Raw genomic sequence first — 19,854 nt, forward strand, 5'->3', positions numbered from 1 at the left:
AATCATCAATTCTAATAACTGACTGATCACAGGAAAAGCTCTTTGTTTATGAGCAGGGACAGATTAAAGATAGAGACACTTAGGCCCTAGGGTGACCAGACGTCCTGATTTTATAGGGACAGTCCTGATTTTGGGGCCTTTTTCTTATATAGGGTCCTATTACCCCCCCACCCCCATCCTGATTTTTTACACTTGCTGTCTGGTCACCCTGTTAGACCCATTTCTATGCCCCCAGCTCTTGAACTCTCATGATGAGGGCATGATCTCAGTTTTCTTTTATAAATAATAATAATTAATAATAAGCTTCTAGCTCTCATGATTGTGAAGAAAAACATGAAAATGTGACCTGAGTATAACCTGAAGGTTCAAATCAGAAAACAAAGAAAAAGAACCCAACATTATTATTAAAATAATGAGGATTTTTTTAATCAGGAGATTTTGGATCCTGACTCATGACATTTGAATGCTTAGGAATGACCGTACTGAACACTTATGTGAGTCTGCAGACAGTCTGTAACAACGGATCTGACAGGTGTGAACTGCCCCATCCATCTCAACTGCGGTGTTAACTTTAAGACCTACTACTCTGAGCCTCCCAACCCCTGACAATACCATTGCAGCAGAGGTTGCGGTGTGTAGCAGAAGAATGCAGAAAGTCCCACCCACCCTCCCAGGTATACCTTTCGGCCTGGCATAAGTATTGGGGGCCCCATGGCCTTTGTGGGGGAGGGAGAGTGGAGAGAGGGTTAAGGCGTCCATGTTGCTGCTCCTGCCTCTTTGGGATCACAGTGGGGCCCCATGTTGTCTTAATTCAATCCTGGTTGTGAAAATCCTTCCCTAAATCTGGAACCTAAAGTCTTTAGGCCTAATCTGTGATGGAGAGATCTCTCATTTTTGGTCCTGCTGAGTTTCTCCTCTGTAGAGTAGAACTCACAAATTGGTCCCTGCTGCAATCCAAGAGCTGAGGTTCCCCTTTTTGGGTACTCTTACTTGTTTCCCTCACCCTCATCTAGATGATAGGCTCCTTACACAAGCCTAATTTGAACCTTTTCTTTCTTGGACTACATTCTGGGACCTTTCTCTTTGTCCTCTCAGGACCTGAGGAACTGCCTGTTTCATTCACCTACTTCCTACAGATCACACAAGATGTCTCTTGTCCTTCTCCTTTTCTTCCCCAACCTATTCATCTTGTAGCATCAAAAATGTAAGCACTTTGGGGCAGGCACTTTACTTCATCTCTGACTATGGCCTCCAGGCAGGTGTAAGGTCTGAATGAATTTTCCCCTGACATCTAGTGATTAACTGGGGGGAAAAGACACCAAGAGCAGACTGTATTTTCATGGACTCACCTACTGTGCTTCCTAGGTGATCACCAGACAGAACAGCACTGCCAAAGTGATCAATTTTGGCTGTTTGGGGTTACAATTTAAGTTAGCATTGATTGCAGGGGTATGAGAAAGGGAAGCATAACTGTACTTAGCATGCCCTCTGTGAGGGGGTCACCATAACTTTAATCTCACTTGCTAAGCAGGGGATAGTGATGCCAAATCCAACTGAAAGTCGGAAGCAGATGGGGCCAGGTTTTCCTACCCAGTGATGTGGCCTGTGTTTAAAGAGCCCTAGATATCATTTAACACTTGTCTCTCCGCTGTTTAAAGATAGAGCTGTCCAGACTCAATTGAGAGTCCTTGTTTCTGCTTAGTAATTACTAGAGCAGAAATCACTGAAGAGCAGGTGTAAGGGCAGAGCTCTAGACCTGGTGTGGGGACAGTGTTGCAGTGAATGACAACACAGAGGCTGTGGTAGTAGTGAGGTTCCCTGTTACCCAGTAAACCCTCTAAGAGCTGAAATCACTAAGAATTGGGCTAAGTGGTAGAACCTCAGAACATGGTATCGCAGAGGCAGCAGTGAGCAGCGGCAAAGACGGTAGAGATAACAGTGGGCAACAACACCTGCAGAAACATTGCTCAACAATCTCTCCCCCTTTCAGGGATGGGAAGTGAACCCATGAGACTTCACTGACTTCGGACAACCAACTGTCAAAGGAGTGCAGCAGAGGGAAAGGGGAGTCGTGGGTTAAAGGGACACTTGACTATCAGACTTTCAGACCACAAGGTAAGAAGGACACTGTCCAACATACTGTGGAATGGGTGTTTTACTTATGGTTTATATGCTTTTGAATCATTATTATGGCCTTTTCCCCCAAGTTCCCTCTCCCATTTAATGAAAGTTTTTTCCTTTGTTACAGGTGCTCGGGGGGGGTGGTTAGTTTTCCCAGATAATTGAGGGGGAGGGTCATGCCAGTTCTGTTTTGTAACATTAAGAGGAAGCCCTATACATTGAAATCTATTCTCAGCTATTCAGAGGTCTATGTAAAATGAGTTTGGTGGTCACAGTGCAGTTCCCATTGACCTAGGGTCCCTGCTTCAAACAGTACCACCACAATTATTGAAATAGTACAGGGAGATTTTCAAAAATCCTTAAGTGATATAAGAGCACAGTCCAACTCTGCCACTGGGGCTTGTGCTCCTAAATTTCTTAAGTGCTTCTGAAAGCCTCTCCCCACTTAATAATTTATTATAATTACAAAAATTTTCAGTCCCTTCCAGTAAATATTATGTTTACAGTAATATTATACTGACTTAATATTTTAGATGCATCTGTACGGCTAAATTTTATCCTGGATGGTCTAGAGTCTGTTGTTTCTATTTCTAAGGTCTGGTCTATACTACCCGCCTGAATCGGCGGATAGAAATCGACCTCTCGGGGATCGATTTATCGCGTCCCGTCGGGACGCGACAATCGATCCCCGAATCGGCGCTCTAACTCCACCAGCAGAGGTGGTAGTAAGCGCCGCCGACAAAAAGCGGCAGAAGTCGATTTTGCCGCCGTCCTCACAACGGGGTAAGTCGGCTGCAATATGTCGAATTCAGCTACGCTATTCACGTAGCTGAATTTGCGTATCTTAAATCGACTCCCCGCTGTAGTGTAGATGTACCCTAAGATGCATTCCTTTGTGACTTATTGACTGCACATTTGATATCTTTTGTTTAAATAGGCTGACTCATTAATTGATGTTGAATTAACTGCTGGCCTCATGGTATTTAACAAAATAGGGCTACAAAATTATTTTTACTCAAATTTGCTACGTTAATGAAAAATGTACCTTCTGTCCAGTCAAATGAATAGAAGTAAAGTAAAATCATGTAAACCATTCTCGTATAGATAATCTTTAAATGACATTTGTGGGACTTCTTTATGGTAACCATGCTAAAGTTAAGGTTGCATTGGTGGCATTCCCATTCTAAACCTTTGTTTTCAGCTTTTTATAACTTACTCAAAGAATTTAAGATGGCTTTACATTTCTATACTCTGAATTGATATTTTTTTAATGTTTCATAAAAATCTGTTTAGCTGGTTTTGAGTTACTCAAATGAGAGGAAAAAGTGTTTTTCACCTGAAAAATGTGTCAGGCTTTTTCTTGGCTCTGCTCAAACTTGACTGTCTTTTTAAAATGTCAAACTTGGCATGAATATGGAGAAGTGCATTTGCCTTGATTAAAGAAAGTTTGTTTTACTCATAATGGATATAACAGAAGTACAATTACCAGTGGATCTATTGGTAGTGCTTTTGGTCTGCCAGATGAAAATTCCTATCTGTTTCATGAGGCAAAATTGCTCTTACATCTTTTTACAATGTCAGGATGTTTTTTAAAAGCTGTCAAGGGACATCTGAGCACTATAGTAGATCCAACAAAATAAAAAAGCCTGACCTGCCTCCCATGTATCTAACGTACAGTTCTACAGCAGAAAGGGGAGGCAGAATATGCTTTCAGAAGCAGCAGTCTGCACTAGATTGAAAGCGACGTGCAGAAGATACAATGTAAACATGGAGAAATATTCCTTCTATTGGGAAAACTTAAAGGACCCTTAATACTCTGTTTCCAAATATTGTTATTTATCTTTACATCACCCAAACCTGTATTTCTACTGAATAAATATGTCCACAAGAGCTTGCAATATAATACTAGACCTGGTCTACACATGGCTTTTTGCTGGTATAAAAACTGTCAGTTAGGCGATTGACTTTTTACCAACATGCTTATACTGGTACAAGCCCCTAGTGTGACCACAGTTATACTGGTATAAATGTCTTGTCTTAAGCTACACAAATATAATTGCATCCGCACTAGTGTGGATGCACTGCTTTAACCATACCAGTAAACCTAAAGTATAGCGAAACTTGTGTGTAGATGAGCTCATAGACATGATGCCATGACTGGGGCAACAAACAGGTAGGGGGTGGATGTAGTATTGTGAGACAAGTGTGTAGTATTATCCCCATTTCCCAGATAAGGAACTGAGAGACTGAAAGTTTAAGGCTAAAACAATCCAGTATCCTCACCTGGGCCCTGACTTTTCAGAGTACTTAGCATTGTGTATAATCAAAGCAGAATCCCCATTGATTTAAGTTGCAGCTGTGAGTGCTCATCACTTTTGCAAATCAGATCCCAGTGAGTGAGTCAGTCAGGAAAATGAGGAATACACAATCAGGAAAAGTTCGGTTTAACTGACTTGCCTAGAGAATTCAACTGCCTTAACCATGAGACCATCCTTCCTTCTCCTGCAATCCTCTACCTCATTCACTACACACCTTCGAACTTCTAAATGAAGTCACGATCCTACAGACTATACAATCTCCTTCAGTATACTATTCTGATTCATCCCCAGAGCCAGGTCCATCCTGTGCATTGAATGAACTAGGGGTCCTGTGGAAAAAATAGTATGATTATGTAATTGAAGACTGTGTGTTTCATACTGCAAATGCACAGGGTTGCACTCGCAGCCTTAATTCTGGCTTTTCCAAACTTCCAAAGTTTGACTTTGCAAACTTAATAGTGTTTTTAATGTGATTTTTGTGTATAATTCCCCAGGTTTTTAAAAAAGCAATCTAAACAAAAATTCCCTTCCCTCCCCCCAAATGCCATCACGTGGCATGGTATTGACACCCACATAGGTCTTCAGCAGAATGCAGGGCTGGATCCAGGCACCAGCTTACCAAGCAGGTGCTTGGGGCGGCCACCTCGGAGAGGGGCGGCATGTCCAGCTGTTCGGCGGCAATTCGGCGGACGGTCCCTCACTCCTGCTCGGAGCGAAGGACCTCCCGCTGAATTGCCACAGCAGATCGTGATCGCAGTTTTTGTTTTGTTTGTTTGGCTGTTTGGGGCGGCCAAAACCCTGAAGCCGGCTCTGGCAGAATGGGAACCTTTAGATCGACCACATAGCTCTCTGCTACTTTCAGCTAACAGAGAAACTGATGGCAGTAGTAGGCTGTCATCCTCTATGTGGATCAGCACTAGTGGGGGATGACAAGATGCTTTGCAAGTGGGTTTCACTGATTTGCTGACAGCAGAGGAATGGTGAGACTCAGGAATCTTGGGTTCCATTCCAGGCTCTGGAGGGCAGTGTGCTCTGGTGGGCAGAGACCCTTCTGCCTCTCTTTTTCTCCTCCCCCCCCCTCCACCAGTGTTCCCTTCTCCCCCTCCGACCTGTCCCTGTTTCCCACCCCTGACTCCTTGTCAGTCCCAGTCTCTGTGCTCAGCAAATCCTAGTCTCACCCTTCCTGTCCCAGTCCCCCTTCCTCCAGCTGCTCATCAAATCTCTCTATCCCTCACCATTCACACACAACCCCTCATTCTCTGTGCCCACTGGCTCCCAGTTCAAAACTCCATCTTGGGGGTCCAATCTGTCTATCCATTTCCACACCCCCCGCCCCACAGGCTCCATGTCCCAGACTCTTTGCCCAACCACTCCCAGTTTCCTTAGCCACCCATGCTCTCTGGTGCCTTTGAAATTTTCCAGTAAACTTTGGTCAGAAGCAGACACTCGGCATAGAAAAAATTTCAGCTCAAATAGTTAGTTTGGCAAAGTTATAAGCAACTGAAAACAGTCTTCTAGTGGGAAGTGTCAGGCACCCTTACTACTAGGTGGTGCTAACAGCCTCCACTATAATGAACATGCATGGCCAAATGCTACTAAAACACCCAAGGAATACATTGGTAAGAGACAATGCAGCAGGACAATAATAGGCATCCTCTCTGAAATGTCTAGACTTTATGGAAAAGCAGTTTGAAAAGTCAGCAGAAAGCAAAGTTATATGACTAAAACAGAGATAAATCTAACTATAATTTTCTGGTAGGTTTAATAATTGAAATATTTCTTCAGCTTCAGTGGTAATATTACCAAAATGTAGTATAGCCGTAGAAAAGCTACAGAAAAGGAAATTAAGAACGAGCCCCATGAGATAAAGGAATGTGCAACTTGGACTAAAATAATTTACATAAAAATTGTTAGATTGGTATTTAATTGAATTATATTGGATCTTAAACTTTGTAGATACTGTCGATTTGAGTTACTATTGTAAGTTGTTATAGACCAATTATTATTAAAAACCAATATGTTAGCAAAATGGGTCCTGACAATGGGCCGACCTGGTAAACTCATCTTTATAAAGCTCTCATATGTTTTTAGTGCTGTGAAATGTGATAGCACAAAATAAAACCTGTTACATTTGTGGTTTCTATCCTTCTCCTTATATCAGTGGAAGATCTCTCCCACAGGTGGATATGATTTACTTCCAGCCAATTAATTCTTGTGCAGCAGGCCAAATAGCATTAACATTTGGTGGCTTTCCTTGATTGATAATTGATGCTGTACAATTACAGTATTCTTGGACCTTTCTTTTTTGTTGTTGTTCGATTTAAAATGACACTGCCATATTTAATAAAAAATCCTTGTGTGTTTTGAGCACGTGTCTAGAATATTAAAAATGGAAGAATTTTTATAATGCACTTTTTCAATATTTATGCTGTTTGCTGGTTTGCACTTTAGCTTGAGGCTCAGGCAGGATGAATATCAGAGGAAGAATATCAGTACAGTACCTAGCACAAGACCGTGATCCCCAACCAGGGCCTCTAAGCACAACCACTGTAGAAATAACAGACATTTAACTGGTAATCTTTCCGATCCTCAGCCTAATTCAATACGAGTTGCTCAAAGTGCTCTCAACACTCTGATAAAGTGTTATTTAATTTTATTTTAAGGCCCTGATTCTACACTATCCCAAAAACTATCTAGAAGGACTCCATTGATTTCAGTGGGGCACTCTAAGTGCGGGTCTCAGCTCACAAGATTCTCAGTGCAGGATTGGGACCTAAATTAACACATTTTTCCAGATTGCCCATTGTATCTGTTGCATTATATTTATTTAATCACATTGTAATTGCCCCAGCAGAGGGACAATTTTTTCAATAGGCCTGTGCATAGTAGTACAATAAATAAATAAACCACCCCAAAACAAAAGACATGTTTTCCCCTAATTTTGTAACTCTTAGTCTACTTCATAGGTGTGAATCAATCTAGATTGATGTGAACATAGAATTTTGCCATACTGCATTAGAGTCGATATAGCAAATAAAGTATATTGCCTCCTGCAACGGCTGATACTTTGTTTCACTTTTCTATGAAAAATAATCTCTTCCTGTAATGGACCTAACCACTAGAACAATGGTGTATTCCAATCCAACCTAACCCCTGCAGGGATCAATTTAAGCCATGAAATATGAGATGTGATTACTCCTAATTTAAAATGTATAGCTACAAATGTTACTGCTTATAAAATTAATTAGTTCTTTTGAAAATCTAGCTACAGTATTTTACACTGACCCCTTTGAGTAGTGAATTCTACAGGCTGACTATCTGCTGTGTAAAAAAAAGTATTTCCTTTTATTGATTCTAAATGTACCTACTGTTCATTTTATTGAGTGATCCCTTGATGAATCTGTATACTGTATCTGAATTGGGGCCAACCACTTAAGGCACCAAGCAGCATGGACACTTAAATATGCACTTAAATCTGGTATGGAATTGTTTACCCACAAGCATATTTCCATTCCTTTACAATCAAATTAGCAGCTGCTCAATAGAAGTGTCTGAATGTCTACATTTTAAACCACGTATAGGCATAGTTTCAAGCTTCTGGCTTCCTTTGCTTCCACCTGGATGAGGTTAATAATGTCTGTCTTACTAGTGCAACAAGTAGAGGATGCAATTCTTTTGGCATCTTGTTTTAATGCCAGCTAAAGGTTCTTCCACCCCAGCCTTCTTCGGGACATGATATTCTAGTCATGCTTGTGACACAATCCACCCTATAGTCGATCCTGAATTTAATCAGTACAACAGAGTTTTTATTCCAAACCATTCAAAATGTGCAAACTCTCAATGACTTTAACAGTAGTAGAAAAGTTATACTTCCAATGTGTGAAAATGTAACTTTTGGTTATATTTTAAAATTATAATCAAATAAATATAATAACCTGATCTGGTTTGTTAAACTGACAACGTTTGGATTTTAATTTCTGTGTTTAAAAGTTTGTATAATCTTGTGCAGTTTGAGGGAGTAAGGAACATTGAAGCAGGTTAGCAAGAGGACTAGAAAGAGAACAAGAGCAGGAACAGTCTCTGCCACTCACTCAGAATCACCCTATTATTTGTATTCAAAGGTTACAAATTATCCATCCTTTGGGGCTGAAGGCAAAGTCTGGTGTTAGAGGTTTCTAGACTATTGTATTATTAAAAGAAATACAGATTAAGACTTTGGCCCTAATCCTTCAGTCAGATCCATGCAAGCAGATCATAGACCACAGCACCCATGTGCAATCCCGTTGACTTCAGTGGGACTCTGCAGAGCTCTGTGTAAGCTCAAAAGCTTGTCTCTTTCACCAACAGAAGTGGGTACAATAAAAGCTATTACCTCACTCAGCTTGTTTCTCTAACAGCCCTTTGGGGCCATTAAGTGCTAGCTAGCTAGTGACAAGAAAGCACACGGCCAACTTTCTGTCAGACTCCTATGCTTGGGAGGGAGTGAAGAAGAGGATTCTTGTGCCCCTGTCTCACTATTCAGCACCTGAGTAGAACAAAGAAAAAATTTACCTTTGTGTGGAAATGTGTGTAATATATGTATATCTATCTGGATATACAGACAGACATCCCTTCACCTTAGAAGAGGTATAATATTGTAATGAGATAGCTCTGCTGGATGGGATCATACTACTCAGTTGTGTTATAGCTAAAAGAGAGAGCTCAAGTCAGGGTCCTGAGTTTCTAGAAAAATATCGGAGTTCTGTCCCCACTACTAGGGGGAGGGATAGCTCAGTGGTTTGAGCTTAAACCCAGGGTTGTGAGTTGAGGGGGCCACTTAAGGATCTGGGGCAAAATCAGTACTTGGTCCTGCTAGTGAAGGCAGGGGGCTGGACTCAATGACCTTTCAAGGTCCCTTCCAGTTCTGTGGAGATAGGATATCTCCATTATTTAATTTATTAATTTATTTACTAGCTGGAAGATCTTAGTGACCATAATGTGCGGCGGAAAGACAATGGTGAAGTCCTAGTTGACTGAAGATTTGTTCTGTTCTGAGAAAATTAAATTTAACATAATTGTAGCCAACCATTTTGTGTGTCAAGCTACTGTTAGCTGAAAACCAAATACCACATAGCAAGGAATAATTGTTAGGACTCTGAAAGGCAAGGCCAAACCAGCTGCATAATTGCAGTTTTGCTAATTAAAACAAAAAAAAATTAATATACTATAGAAATAAAAAAATATTTAAATAGCCAACCTTGGTTTTAAGTGCCTTTAGTATATAATTTATTATTGTTATAACTAAAATATTAAAAATGTTTTGCTAATAAAAATAAGTGATTTGTTAAAGCTAAAAACATTGGTAACCCAGTAGGGTTACTATTGTAACACACAAGGGGTTACTATAAGTTATCCATTTTGTAAAAATTAGCTATTAAAAATTAAGTAAAAGTAAACACCTCAGAACAGTCCGAGGGAGCTTTGCTTCAGGCAAGGAACTGACACCTAAACTCCCTATCAGCAGGACAAAAGGAGGGCCCTGGAAGCCTGACTGGTAATCACTCAAAACCATCTTGGATTTTGGGTAACTATAATGTTTGGGGTGCTCTAAACTATTGTTATAGCATATATTATACTGGCACTAGAAAAGGTTCAGAAAAGGGCAACTAAAATGATTAGGGGTTTGGAATGGGTCCCATATGAGGAGAGATTAAAGAGGCTAGGACTCTTCAGCTTTGAAAAGAGGAGACTAAGGGAGGATATGATAGAGGTATATAAAATCATGAGTGATGTGGAGAAAGTGGATAAGGAAAAGTTATTTACTTATTCCCATAATACAAGAACTAGGGGTCACCAAATGAAATTAATAGGCAGCAGGTTTAAAACAAATAAAAGGAAGTTCTTCACGCAGCGCACAGTCAGCTTGTGGAACTCCTTACCTGAGGAGGTTGTGAAGGCTAGGACTATAACAGCGTTTAAAAGAGAACTAGATAAATTCATGGTGGTTAAGTCCATTAATGGCTATTAGCTAGGATGGGTAAGGAATGGTGTCCCTAGCCTCTGTTTGTCAGAGAGTGGAGATGGATGGCAGGAGAGAGATCACTTGATCATTACCTGTTAGGTTCACTCCCTCTGGGGCACCTGGCATTGGTCACTGTCAATAGACAGGATACTGGGCTAGATGGACCTTTGGTCTGACCCGGTACGGCCGTTCTTATATATGTGTGTGTGCTTAAGACCAAATAAAAAAGTAGTTTTAGATAAAAGAACTCTGGTTGGTACCAGTCATTTATCAGACAAAAAAAGCTATGTCCTCATTTATTTATTCCTGATACCGCCTAAAAAATAAAGTTAAATTACCACTGCTTTGGGTTCATAAAACCCTGGGTAGCAGTTCCAGTGTATATATATAAAGGCCTTCTAATACCATCTGTAAACCAAAGGAATTTATTATAACTGCACAAGATAAAGATTTTGAAATTATTTAGTCAAATCATTCTCTACTTACTTATACAAGAAGTCCCTCTAACTTTTTTTTAAGGGGATTTCAGTAGAACTATTTGTCTGAGTAAAGAAAAAGGATTTGGCTCTGGAAGTTTGGAACTGTAAGTAATTATCCTTATTTCCAACAATTTTTTCAAGTGTAAAGTGCTGAATTCCTTTACTTTTAATTAACAAAAAATATGCCTGTGCTACCGGATATTAAGTTTTACACCTTGTAGAAATAGGATTGCATTGACATAATTTAAATTATTTTACCTTTCAATCTGTTGAGTTTTACCAATGTTTCTGAAATTTAAGGAAAAAGCATTAATGAAAAATCTTTACGTTGATACCATTCACCTGCATACGACAACTGCATAAATAAAATCATTAGATTTCTTAAGGGCACTGGTTACATCATGACCGTAACAAAAAGCATGACTCTCAGGATTCTCTTTATAACATCCCAGGGTGTTCATCTTTTCCAGCAGCTCCTCTGAAGAAACTTCACACCAGCCTCTCATTCCAAGAGCACAGTGCTTGAGATTAGCTAGCCTGTTACAAAAGTTGTGGTCTGAGTTTCCCACCCCAGAATGTAATGGAGACAATGCTGGATTGCTTATAACCAGCTGGCTTTAAAGGATTTGTGTTCAAGATCCCAGGAATTTTCCATTATAATTACTTTCAAGTCAACTGTGATACATGTGGCTTTAGAAAACAACCACCACAACCATGGTTTTTTTTTTAAATGTGAAATGCTAAAGGAGCCCTTAGGGAGCAATGACATCTTTTAAAGATTTTAAGAGTGAATATAAAACTAAAGATTGAGCTCTAACTTTGCCTTTAAGTACTTAAAAGAACCTTTACAAGTAAGGGGCCACACATTATACTCTGCCCTGCCTGAAATGAAGGTAGCACAATATGCCAAGAAAGCGGTCAAAAATCTACAGAGGGGTGAGAGCAGTTGCTCTGATGCATTCTCAGACATCATTTGTAGGCCCTGTAGAAGTCTTTCCATGGATTTGAGCCTGGGGAATGGGAGTGCAACAGGTAGTGGAGAAACAGGGGTGCAACCACATGACATTGCTGCAAATAGTGCCGGCTAACTACTGCTGCTTAGATCTGTTGTAGGTCCCCTGTATGTTGCTGCAACTTTTCATCATGAGTAGGGCTACTGGCCAGGGCCGGCTCCAGCATTTCTGCCGCCCCAAGCAAAAAAAAAAGTTGCGATCGGCGGCAGCAGTTTCAGCAGCAGGTTCTTCGCTCCTAGAGGGAGTGAGGAACCTGCTGCCCCCGAATTGCCGCAGGTGCCGACCCTCTCCCTTGGCAGCCCCAAGCACCTGCTTGTTAAGCTGGTGCCTGGAGCCGGCCCTGCTACTGGCATACACTCAGGGCTGGCTCCAGGCACCAGCTGAGCAAGCTGGTGCTTGGGGTGGCAGATTGTTTGAGGCGGTATTCTGCCCAATCCTTGGGTGGCACGGCCGCTTTTTTTGTTTTGATGGTTTGTTCTGCTCCGGCCGCCCTGGGGGGGGCAGCGGTGCGGAGAACCAGAGCGCCCTGCAGGGCAGTCCTCTTCCTTCCCTCCCCGCCTACCGGAGCAGTGCCCTCGCGGCAGGCGGCAGCGCAGCGGGAGGAACCGCGTGGCAGCGCCCCTGCAGTAGCCCTGGCAGCCCCCTTCTCTCTCTCTCCCGCCCGCTCCCCCCACCCCCCAGCCGGTCCCCCTGGACCCGCGCTCCGGCCGCACCGCAGGTTTTTTTTTTTTTTTTTTGCTTTGCTGTTCTGGCCGCCCCATCTTTGTTTGTTTTTTTTTTGCTTGGGGCAGCCAAAAAGCCAGAGCCAGCCCTGCATACACTGCAAGGCAGCACAGCTTCTTAGGCAACCTTAAAGGATGAGCAGCCTTTAGTTCCAGCTCTGAGCTGCCTAAAGATGGCTCAGCACTTAAGGCCTTATTTATATGGATAAGAATAGCCTAATACAAAAGAGATTCAATACTGCCACACATTCATAACCGTACAAGCTACTATAAAGTGCAGGTAGTTAAAAAAAAAATAAGGCATGTATGAACATTACAATTTTTAAAATATATCACTATAAAACTACTGAATCAGATTCCAAACTTGGGCTAGTTATCTTCCTGAATATGAACTATAAATAGGGTGACCAGATAGCAATTGTGAAAAAACAGGACAGGGGGTGAGGGGTAATAGGCGCCTATATAAGAAGAACTCCCAAAAAATATGACTGTCCCTTTAAAAATGGGACATCTGGTCACCCTAACTATAAAACATACTACATTTGTAGTCTTGAACGACAACCATTTTGAGCTATAAACAGGGCTGGTTTTTTGCCGTCCCAAGCAAAAAATAAAAAAAAAAAAGAAAAGAAAAAAAAGCTGGAGTGCTGCCGAAGCAAAAAAAAAAAATAAATAAAAATAAAGGGGGGCGGGCGCGGAGTGCCGCCCCTTGAAAAGTGCTGCCCCCAAAGAGCCGGAATGCCGCCCCTTGAAAAGGGCGGCCCCAAGCACATGCCTGGAACACTGGTGCCTAGAGCCGGCCCTGGCTATAAAACTGCAAAAATTTTACTTTGTAACATGGCAAAAGTTTTATTTTCCTCACTCTTGCTTAATTCAAAAAGCTCAAACTTAAAAAGAAAAATCACTTTTGCACTGGATCCAAGCATAGTGAATTTCAGCCCCAAAGAAATTTGACAAAGCTACGAGCAACTGAAAAAGAGGTTATAAGAAAGCCAAAATTTGATCTTCACTATTACATTTTCCACTTGCTATAATACAAGGGTATGTGTGTTACAGAGAAGATATCAAATGTGGCGATGGTGAAATATTTGTGTACTCATATCTCAGTTAACATACTTATATGAAATTCCAGCTACACACTATGTACATCAATAATGGCTCAGATAGAAGCAAGACTAATGGATCCCCACATTTCTGGTAACCTAGATTGTACTGTATTATTTGTAAACTGTTAGCAGAATTTTGTTGTTTACTATATACATTTCTTCGAATGAACAAATGTTTGTTTGCAATAATGAAAAGTCTTTCAGAGATCTTATGTAAATAATGTCTATAGACAAAAACTGGTGATTAAACTTAGTTTGAATAAATGAATGAAAACACCTTTAAAAATGGAAAACAATTTAGCTTTTACAAATGGCAAGAATTTCAGTACTATTCTGTAGAGTATAACATTATAGATGCCTGAATACAAAAAAACAAAACAAAATGGAAACACATTCTCTGTTTCAATGTGCTTAGTATTTTCAAGCTTAGCTAGAAGATTATTAGTGATAATACTTAGCACCTACATCATGCTTTACATTTTCAAAATGATGTACAACTGTTAACTAGTTAATGGGTATTAGATATACATGTGTCTAGACTACAGAAATGAAATACTGGCTTCTTTACTATAGAAAATTGCAAATCTCTTTACAAATTAGGCAGCAAGATTTCATTTAAACCACAGAATCAATGTGGTTAAAAGTTGATGGTTCCTCCTAGTGACAATCAGTCACAGATAGAAATTTAATTTATATACACATCTCTATCCCAAAACAACACTCTACCTGAATAATTTTGTGTTATGAATCAGGATTAGGCTACATTTCTCCTGAACTGCAGATGCCTATATATGAAGAAAAGCTGGCATGAGGTGAGCGAAATCTAATCTTTGCCGAACAAGTGACTTTTAGATGTAGAATGGATGGACATTCATATTTGGGGATTAACATTTTACCACCATAAAAGAAACATTTTGAGATATAAATTTTTAAAAATTCAGTAAAATATGAAGCACAATAATATGTTTGAAAATATATATTGAAACATGAATGGAGAAGGTAAAACTCCTATCTTAAACATACCTGGTAGGTTGAGTCTGAAACATACAACATTTCTGGAGCATAATATTAGTATATAGGGGCCTAGTGGTGTGACTTAACATCACATAAATTTCCAAAGGAAAATTATTTGTGATCACTTAATCAGTACAAATATACAAATTCATTGTAAAGAGCAGTGCATCTCAGAATTGCAGGTTATTGTTGATTTTTTTTTAACTTTATTATATGTTTCTTAAATTCTAACAATGATTTTAGGATACACTCTTTATTCAGTTCAGCACTGTTATAATATATAGACTTTGGTCCATGTATGATGGTGCCAATCCAACTCTTATTAAAATCAGAGGGAGTCTTTCTGTTGACTTTAATGGGAGCTGGATTAGGCCCAATATGATTAGAAACCTAAAGGAAACCATTTTGGGGTTTTCCACAGATTCATAGGTTATAAAACCAGAAGGGACCAATGTGATCATCTAATCTGACCAAATGTATCATACAGGTGACTTCCCTGAATTAATTCATATTTGAACTGGAGTGTATCATTTACAAACAAATGCACTATTGATTTTAAAATTGACAGTGATGGAAAAAGCACCACAACCCTTGGTAAGATGATCCAATGATTAATCACCCACACTGTTAAAAATGATTGCCTTGGTGCCAATCTGAATTTGTCTAGTTTCAATTTCCAGCCATTGGATCTTGTTACATCTTTGTCTGCTAGACTGAGGAGCCCATTATCAAATTTTTGTTCTCTGTGTACTTACTTAAAGACTGTAATCAAGTCATCCTTTAAAGATAACCTTCTCTTTGTTGATTTAAATACTGAATGCCTTAAATCTCACTATAAGGCAATTTTTCTAATCCTTTAACCATTCTCATGGCTTTTCTCTCTGAACCCTCTCTAATTTATCAACATCCTTCTTGAATTGTGGACACCAGTACTGGACACAGTATTCTTGTAGCAATCACACTGGTGCCAAATACTCAGATAATATAGCTGCCCTTCTCATATTCAAGATTCCTATTTATATTCCCAAAGATAATATTAGCCCTTTTGGCCAGGGTGTCACACTGGGAGTTCATGTTCAGTAATTATCTTCCATGAACCTCAAGTCTCTCAGTCACTGCTTTCCAGAGTAGAATCCCCCATTCTGTAAGGATGGCATACATTCTTTGTTCCTAGATATATAACCTAGATGTGGCTGTATTAAAATGCATAGTGTTTGCTTGCACCCAGTTTACCAAATAATCTAGATTGCTCTATATCAGCAACCTGTCCTCTTCAATATTTACCACTCCCCCAATGTTTGTATCATCTGCAAGCCTTATCAGAGATGATTATATGTTTTCTTCTTATATAACGTAGAGCCAAAAACTGATCCCTTGTGCTTAATGATGATGATTTCCTCTTTACAATTACAGTGTGAGACCTGTCAGACAGCCACAAGTACTCCTGTTCTTCTTTTTAATCCATGTGTGCCACATTAATTTTGTATCATTCTAATTTTTAATCAAAATGTTGAACAGTACCAAGTCAAATGCCTTACACAGAAGTCTATTACAGTGGTTCTTAACCTTTCCAGACTACTGTACCCCTTTCAGGAATCTGATTTGTCTTGCAGACCCTAAGTTTCACCTCTCTTAAAAACGACTTGCTTACAGAATCAGACATAAAAATACAAGTGTCACAGCACAATATTACTGAAAAATTGTATGTTCTCATTTTTACCATATAATTATAAAATAAAACAACTGGAATATAAATATTGTACTTCCATTCGGTGTATTGTACATAGTGGTAAAAACAAGTCACTGTCTGTATGAAATTTTAGTTTGCACTGACTTTGCTAGTACTTTTTATGTAACCTGTTGTAAAACTAGGCAAATATCTAGGTCAGTTGATGTACCCCCTGGAAGACCCCTGTGTACCCCCAGGGTGCGCATACCCCTGGTTGAGTACCACTGGTCTATAAGATCAATTAAACACTTGTACCTTTATCAACCAAACTTGTAAACTCATCCAAAAAAGATATCAAGTTAGCTTGACAGGATCCATTTTCCATAAAACCATGTTGGTTGGCATTAGTTACACTATCCTTCAATCCTATATTAATCAAGTTTTCTATCAACCACTACAGTATTTTGCCTGGGATCAATGTCACGCCAACTGACCTATAGCTACTCAAGTCATCCAGTTTTAACATATTGGCACAACATTAGCTTTCTTGTAGTCTTCTGGAACTTTCCCAGTGTTGCAGGATTTATTGAAAATCAACACAAACCGTCCAGTGAGCTCCTTGGGACAACTCTTTAAAAACTCTTGGAGGCAAATTATTCAGACTGGCTAATTTAAAAATGTCTAATTTAAGTAGCTGCTTTTTAACATCTTCCTGAGTTACTGTGGGAATGGGAAGTGTTTCATGATCATCATATGATATGACTATATAATCTGATTTTTTTCCCAAATACAGAACAAAAATATTTATTGATCCTATTTCCTGTTTTGCATTATTGTTGATAATTCTACCTTTTTCAACTAGTAATGGACCAATACCGTTGTTAGGATTCTTTCTGTTCCTAATATACTTAAAAACAAACAAACAAACCCCTCTTTCTTTTTTACCATTTTGTTGGTTTGATAAATGAAAGACAGGAACTATCATTTTACTTTTTAATTGGTTTGCTGAGTTTTTATAAAGTAATTTGGTAATTACTGTTGGATGATGCATTCACAATTGAAGTGCTGAATATTCTTCATCAACGTTTTTATTTTCTCTTGTACAAAAAAAGGGGGGGGGGGTAATCTAAGCCTATAAGCATGCCTGACATATATTACAAAAATTAAACAGCAAGGAGAACCCAAAACTTCCCTCTCCAAATGAGATTCCTCTCAAAAACCTGTTCAAAGGTTCCATGGAACTTTTTGTAAGAGTAAAGCTTGGTTTTGGCATTTTACCCCAAATCTCCTACTATACTATAGTGCGAGGTGCTCTGCTCCTGTTCCTTATCATGCTTTTTATTACAGAGAAGGCTGCATTTTATTGGTGACATACATATATAGGCCCAGAGCCTGTAAACACTTGTGTGTGTTAAGGGCATGCACTAAGTTGCCTATTTGTATAAGAGTTTTCAGGATCAGGGCCATAGCCTGTGAATTGCTTTAGGATTAAAGGTACTCTATAAGTGTAATGTTATTTTTCAGATATATTTACTTCAATTCTCACAAAATATGAAAAAGAGCCTCCCCTGGCCTCTAGATGGTTTCAAATTTTATTTAAAAATACAAAGCAGCCAGCAAAGACAAATTCAGAGTCCTATCCTAACCTTATAACTAAGAAGCAAGCAAGCAAGCAAGCCAAACACAAAAATGAAAAGATTGAGCTATGTCAATTGTATTCAATTTCCTACAGTTATTTGGCTGAATAAAATGTTGATATTTGTTCCTCTACCTTACAGCTCTCCTTCCTTTTTAGCCCTAAATTTGACTTTTATTTTATACAGTTCTCTTCTAATCCTCCTTTCCCCAGTGAACATTGATTCCATCAGAAGTACTGACAAGTACAAAACTCCCCATTAAGCTTTCAAAGCCTCCTTTAACCGTCTTTAGCGTCCCCACGTTTGAAGCGTCTTAAATAATTTCCCGCGCCCTCAAATTTGAAACTTGCTCTAGCAAGTGTGTGTGTTTGACAGCTCCCGTAGCAGGCGGGGGGCTTTGCTGGTAAGGGGCTGCTCACCTGTCCTTAACCTGGCAACAGAGCACAGGCGGGACTAGGTAAAGACCGGGGCCACGTGAGGGCAGGCCGGGCCCCTGTGCCGAGGTGCCCTGCTAGGACCCCTAGCCAGGGGGGAGCCGTCCGTGGCACAGAGCACGTGGAGCGCCGCTGTTTCGGTAGCTACCCTCGGTTCACCTTGCAGCAGGTGCAGGGCGGTGCTGCTGCTGCGGCCGCAGCTCTGGGCGGAGGTGGGGGACGCAGGGAGAGGCGGCTTCCCCCGCCCGCTGAGGCAGCGACTTCCGAGCGCGGAGAAAGGTGGGGCGCTGTCCGGGCTCGGGGGGGAGGCAGGTGGAGTTGAGCGGCTGGGAGGAGCCCGCCCCTTTGCAGGAGCGGGGCTGATGCCCGCCAGCAGGGGACACGCTCGAAGGCGCCGGGCTTGGGTGCAGCGGCTCTCGGTGCCCGGCGGAGCTGAGCACGGGGGATGCGCGCAACCAACTCGCGGCAGGTAGGGCCCCTCCGCGGGGTGCAAACACGGGAGAAGCTGCGAAGGAGTTTGCTGCGGGGGCTGCCTGCGGCGGGCAGGGAGATGGGCCCTGGGTGCTTTTTATCAGAAAGGATGTGTCGGGCGTGCTTGGACTGGGCGCAGTGGGGCTGGGGCGGGGCGGTGGTTGCAGTGGGGCTGGGCGGGGTGGGCTGGGCTCTGGCGGGGGGGGTGGTTGCAGTGGGGGGGGGCTGTGGGTTTGTGTTGCATGTGTGGGAAGTTGAGGCACTTTTAATGCACCTGGGGAAGGTCCTTAACATCCCCACTCCCTTGTTATGGGCTGAGTGGCTCTGGGGTGGCGTTATCGTGACAGTTGCAATCCTGAAGTGACCGTCCCACAGATGGTGAGCAAAATAGGAAGCCCCACTCCCTCTGTAGAGGCTTGTAGCTCAAGAGTGCTTTTCCTCACCCGTACGTCCCTGCCCCAGGTCTGTCTGTCTAGGGGGGGAGAGAAGGAGGCACAGGGCTGGCTGGGGGGAGAATACTGTGTGACTTGGAGGGGAGGAAGGGTGACTGGAGACGGGTATCTAGGAGACAAAGGGTGGGAGAGGGATTTAACTGGAAGATAGGGGATAAGAAGAGTTTGGCTGTGTCATGATTTGTTTGACTGGTAGAGAAGGGGGCGAGTGGCTGTGTTTGTCTGGTAGAGAGATGGTGAACAGGAAAAGGGTTACACTGGCGGGCTGCCAAGGTCTGTTAGGAAACAATGTGAGGAAGGGGTATGGAGCTCTCTGTGGCAGGCTCTGCCAGTAGGATTGAGGAGGGGGGTGACTAGGCTGACTGGGGACTGTAATTTCCTCTTCTGGGAGTCCCTGTTGCTTGCTCTGGGTAGGTG

At 41.2% G+C, this 19,854-nt stretch overlaps 1 long non-coding RNA gene across 1 annotated transcript in view; it reads left to right on the forward strand.

Annotated features, from left to right (window-relative positions):
- The first annotated feature begins 18,801 nt into the window (after positions 1-18,801).
- Positions 18,802-19,854, forward strand: part of LOC128842426 (uncharacterized) — a 90,630-nt gene continuing 89,577 nt past the window's right edge. Inside the window, exon 1 of the long non-coding RNA XR_008445998.1 lies at positions 18,802-18,983. This is a non-coding gene — a long non-coding RNA (uncharacterized LOC128842426). The remainder of the gene's footprint in view (positions 18,984-19,854) is intronic.

Source organism: Malaclemys terrapin, chromosome 1, assembly GCF_027887155.1.
Source record: "Malaclemys terrapin pileata isolate rMalTer1 chromosome 1, rMalTer1.hap1, whole genome shotgun sequence".
NCBI classification, from domain to species: domain Eukaryota; kingdom Metazoa; phylum Chordata; order Testudines; family Emydidae; genus Malaclemys; species Malaclemys terrapin.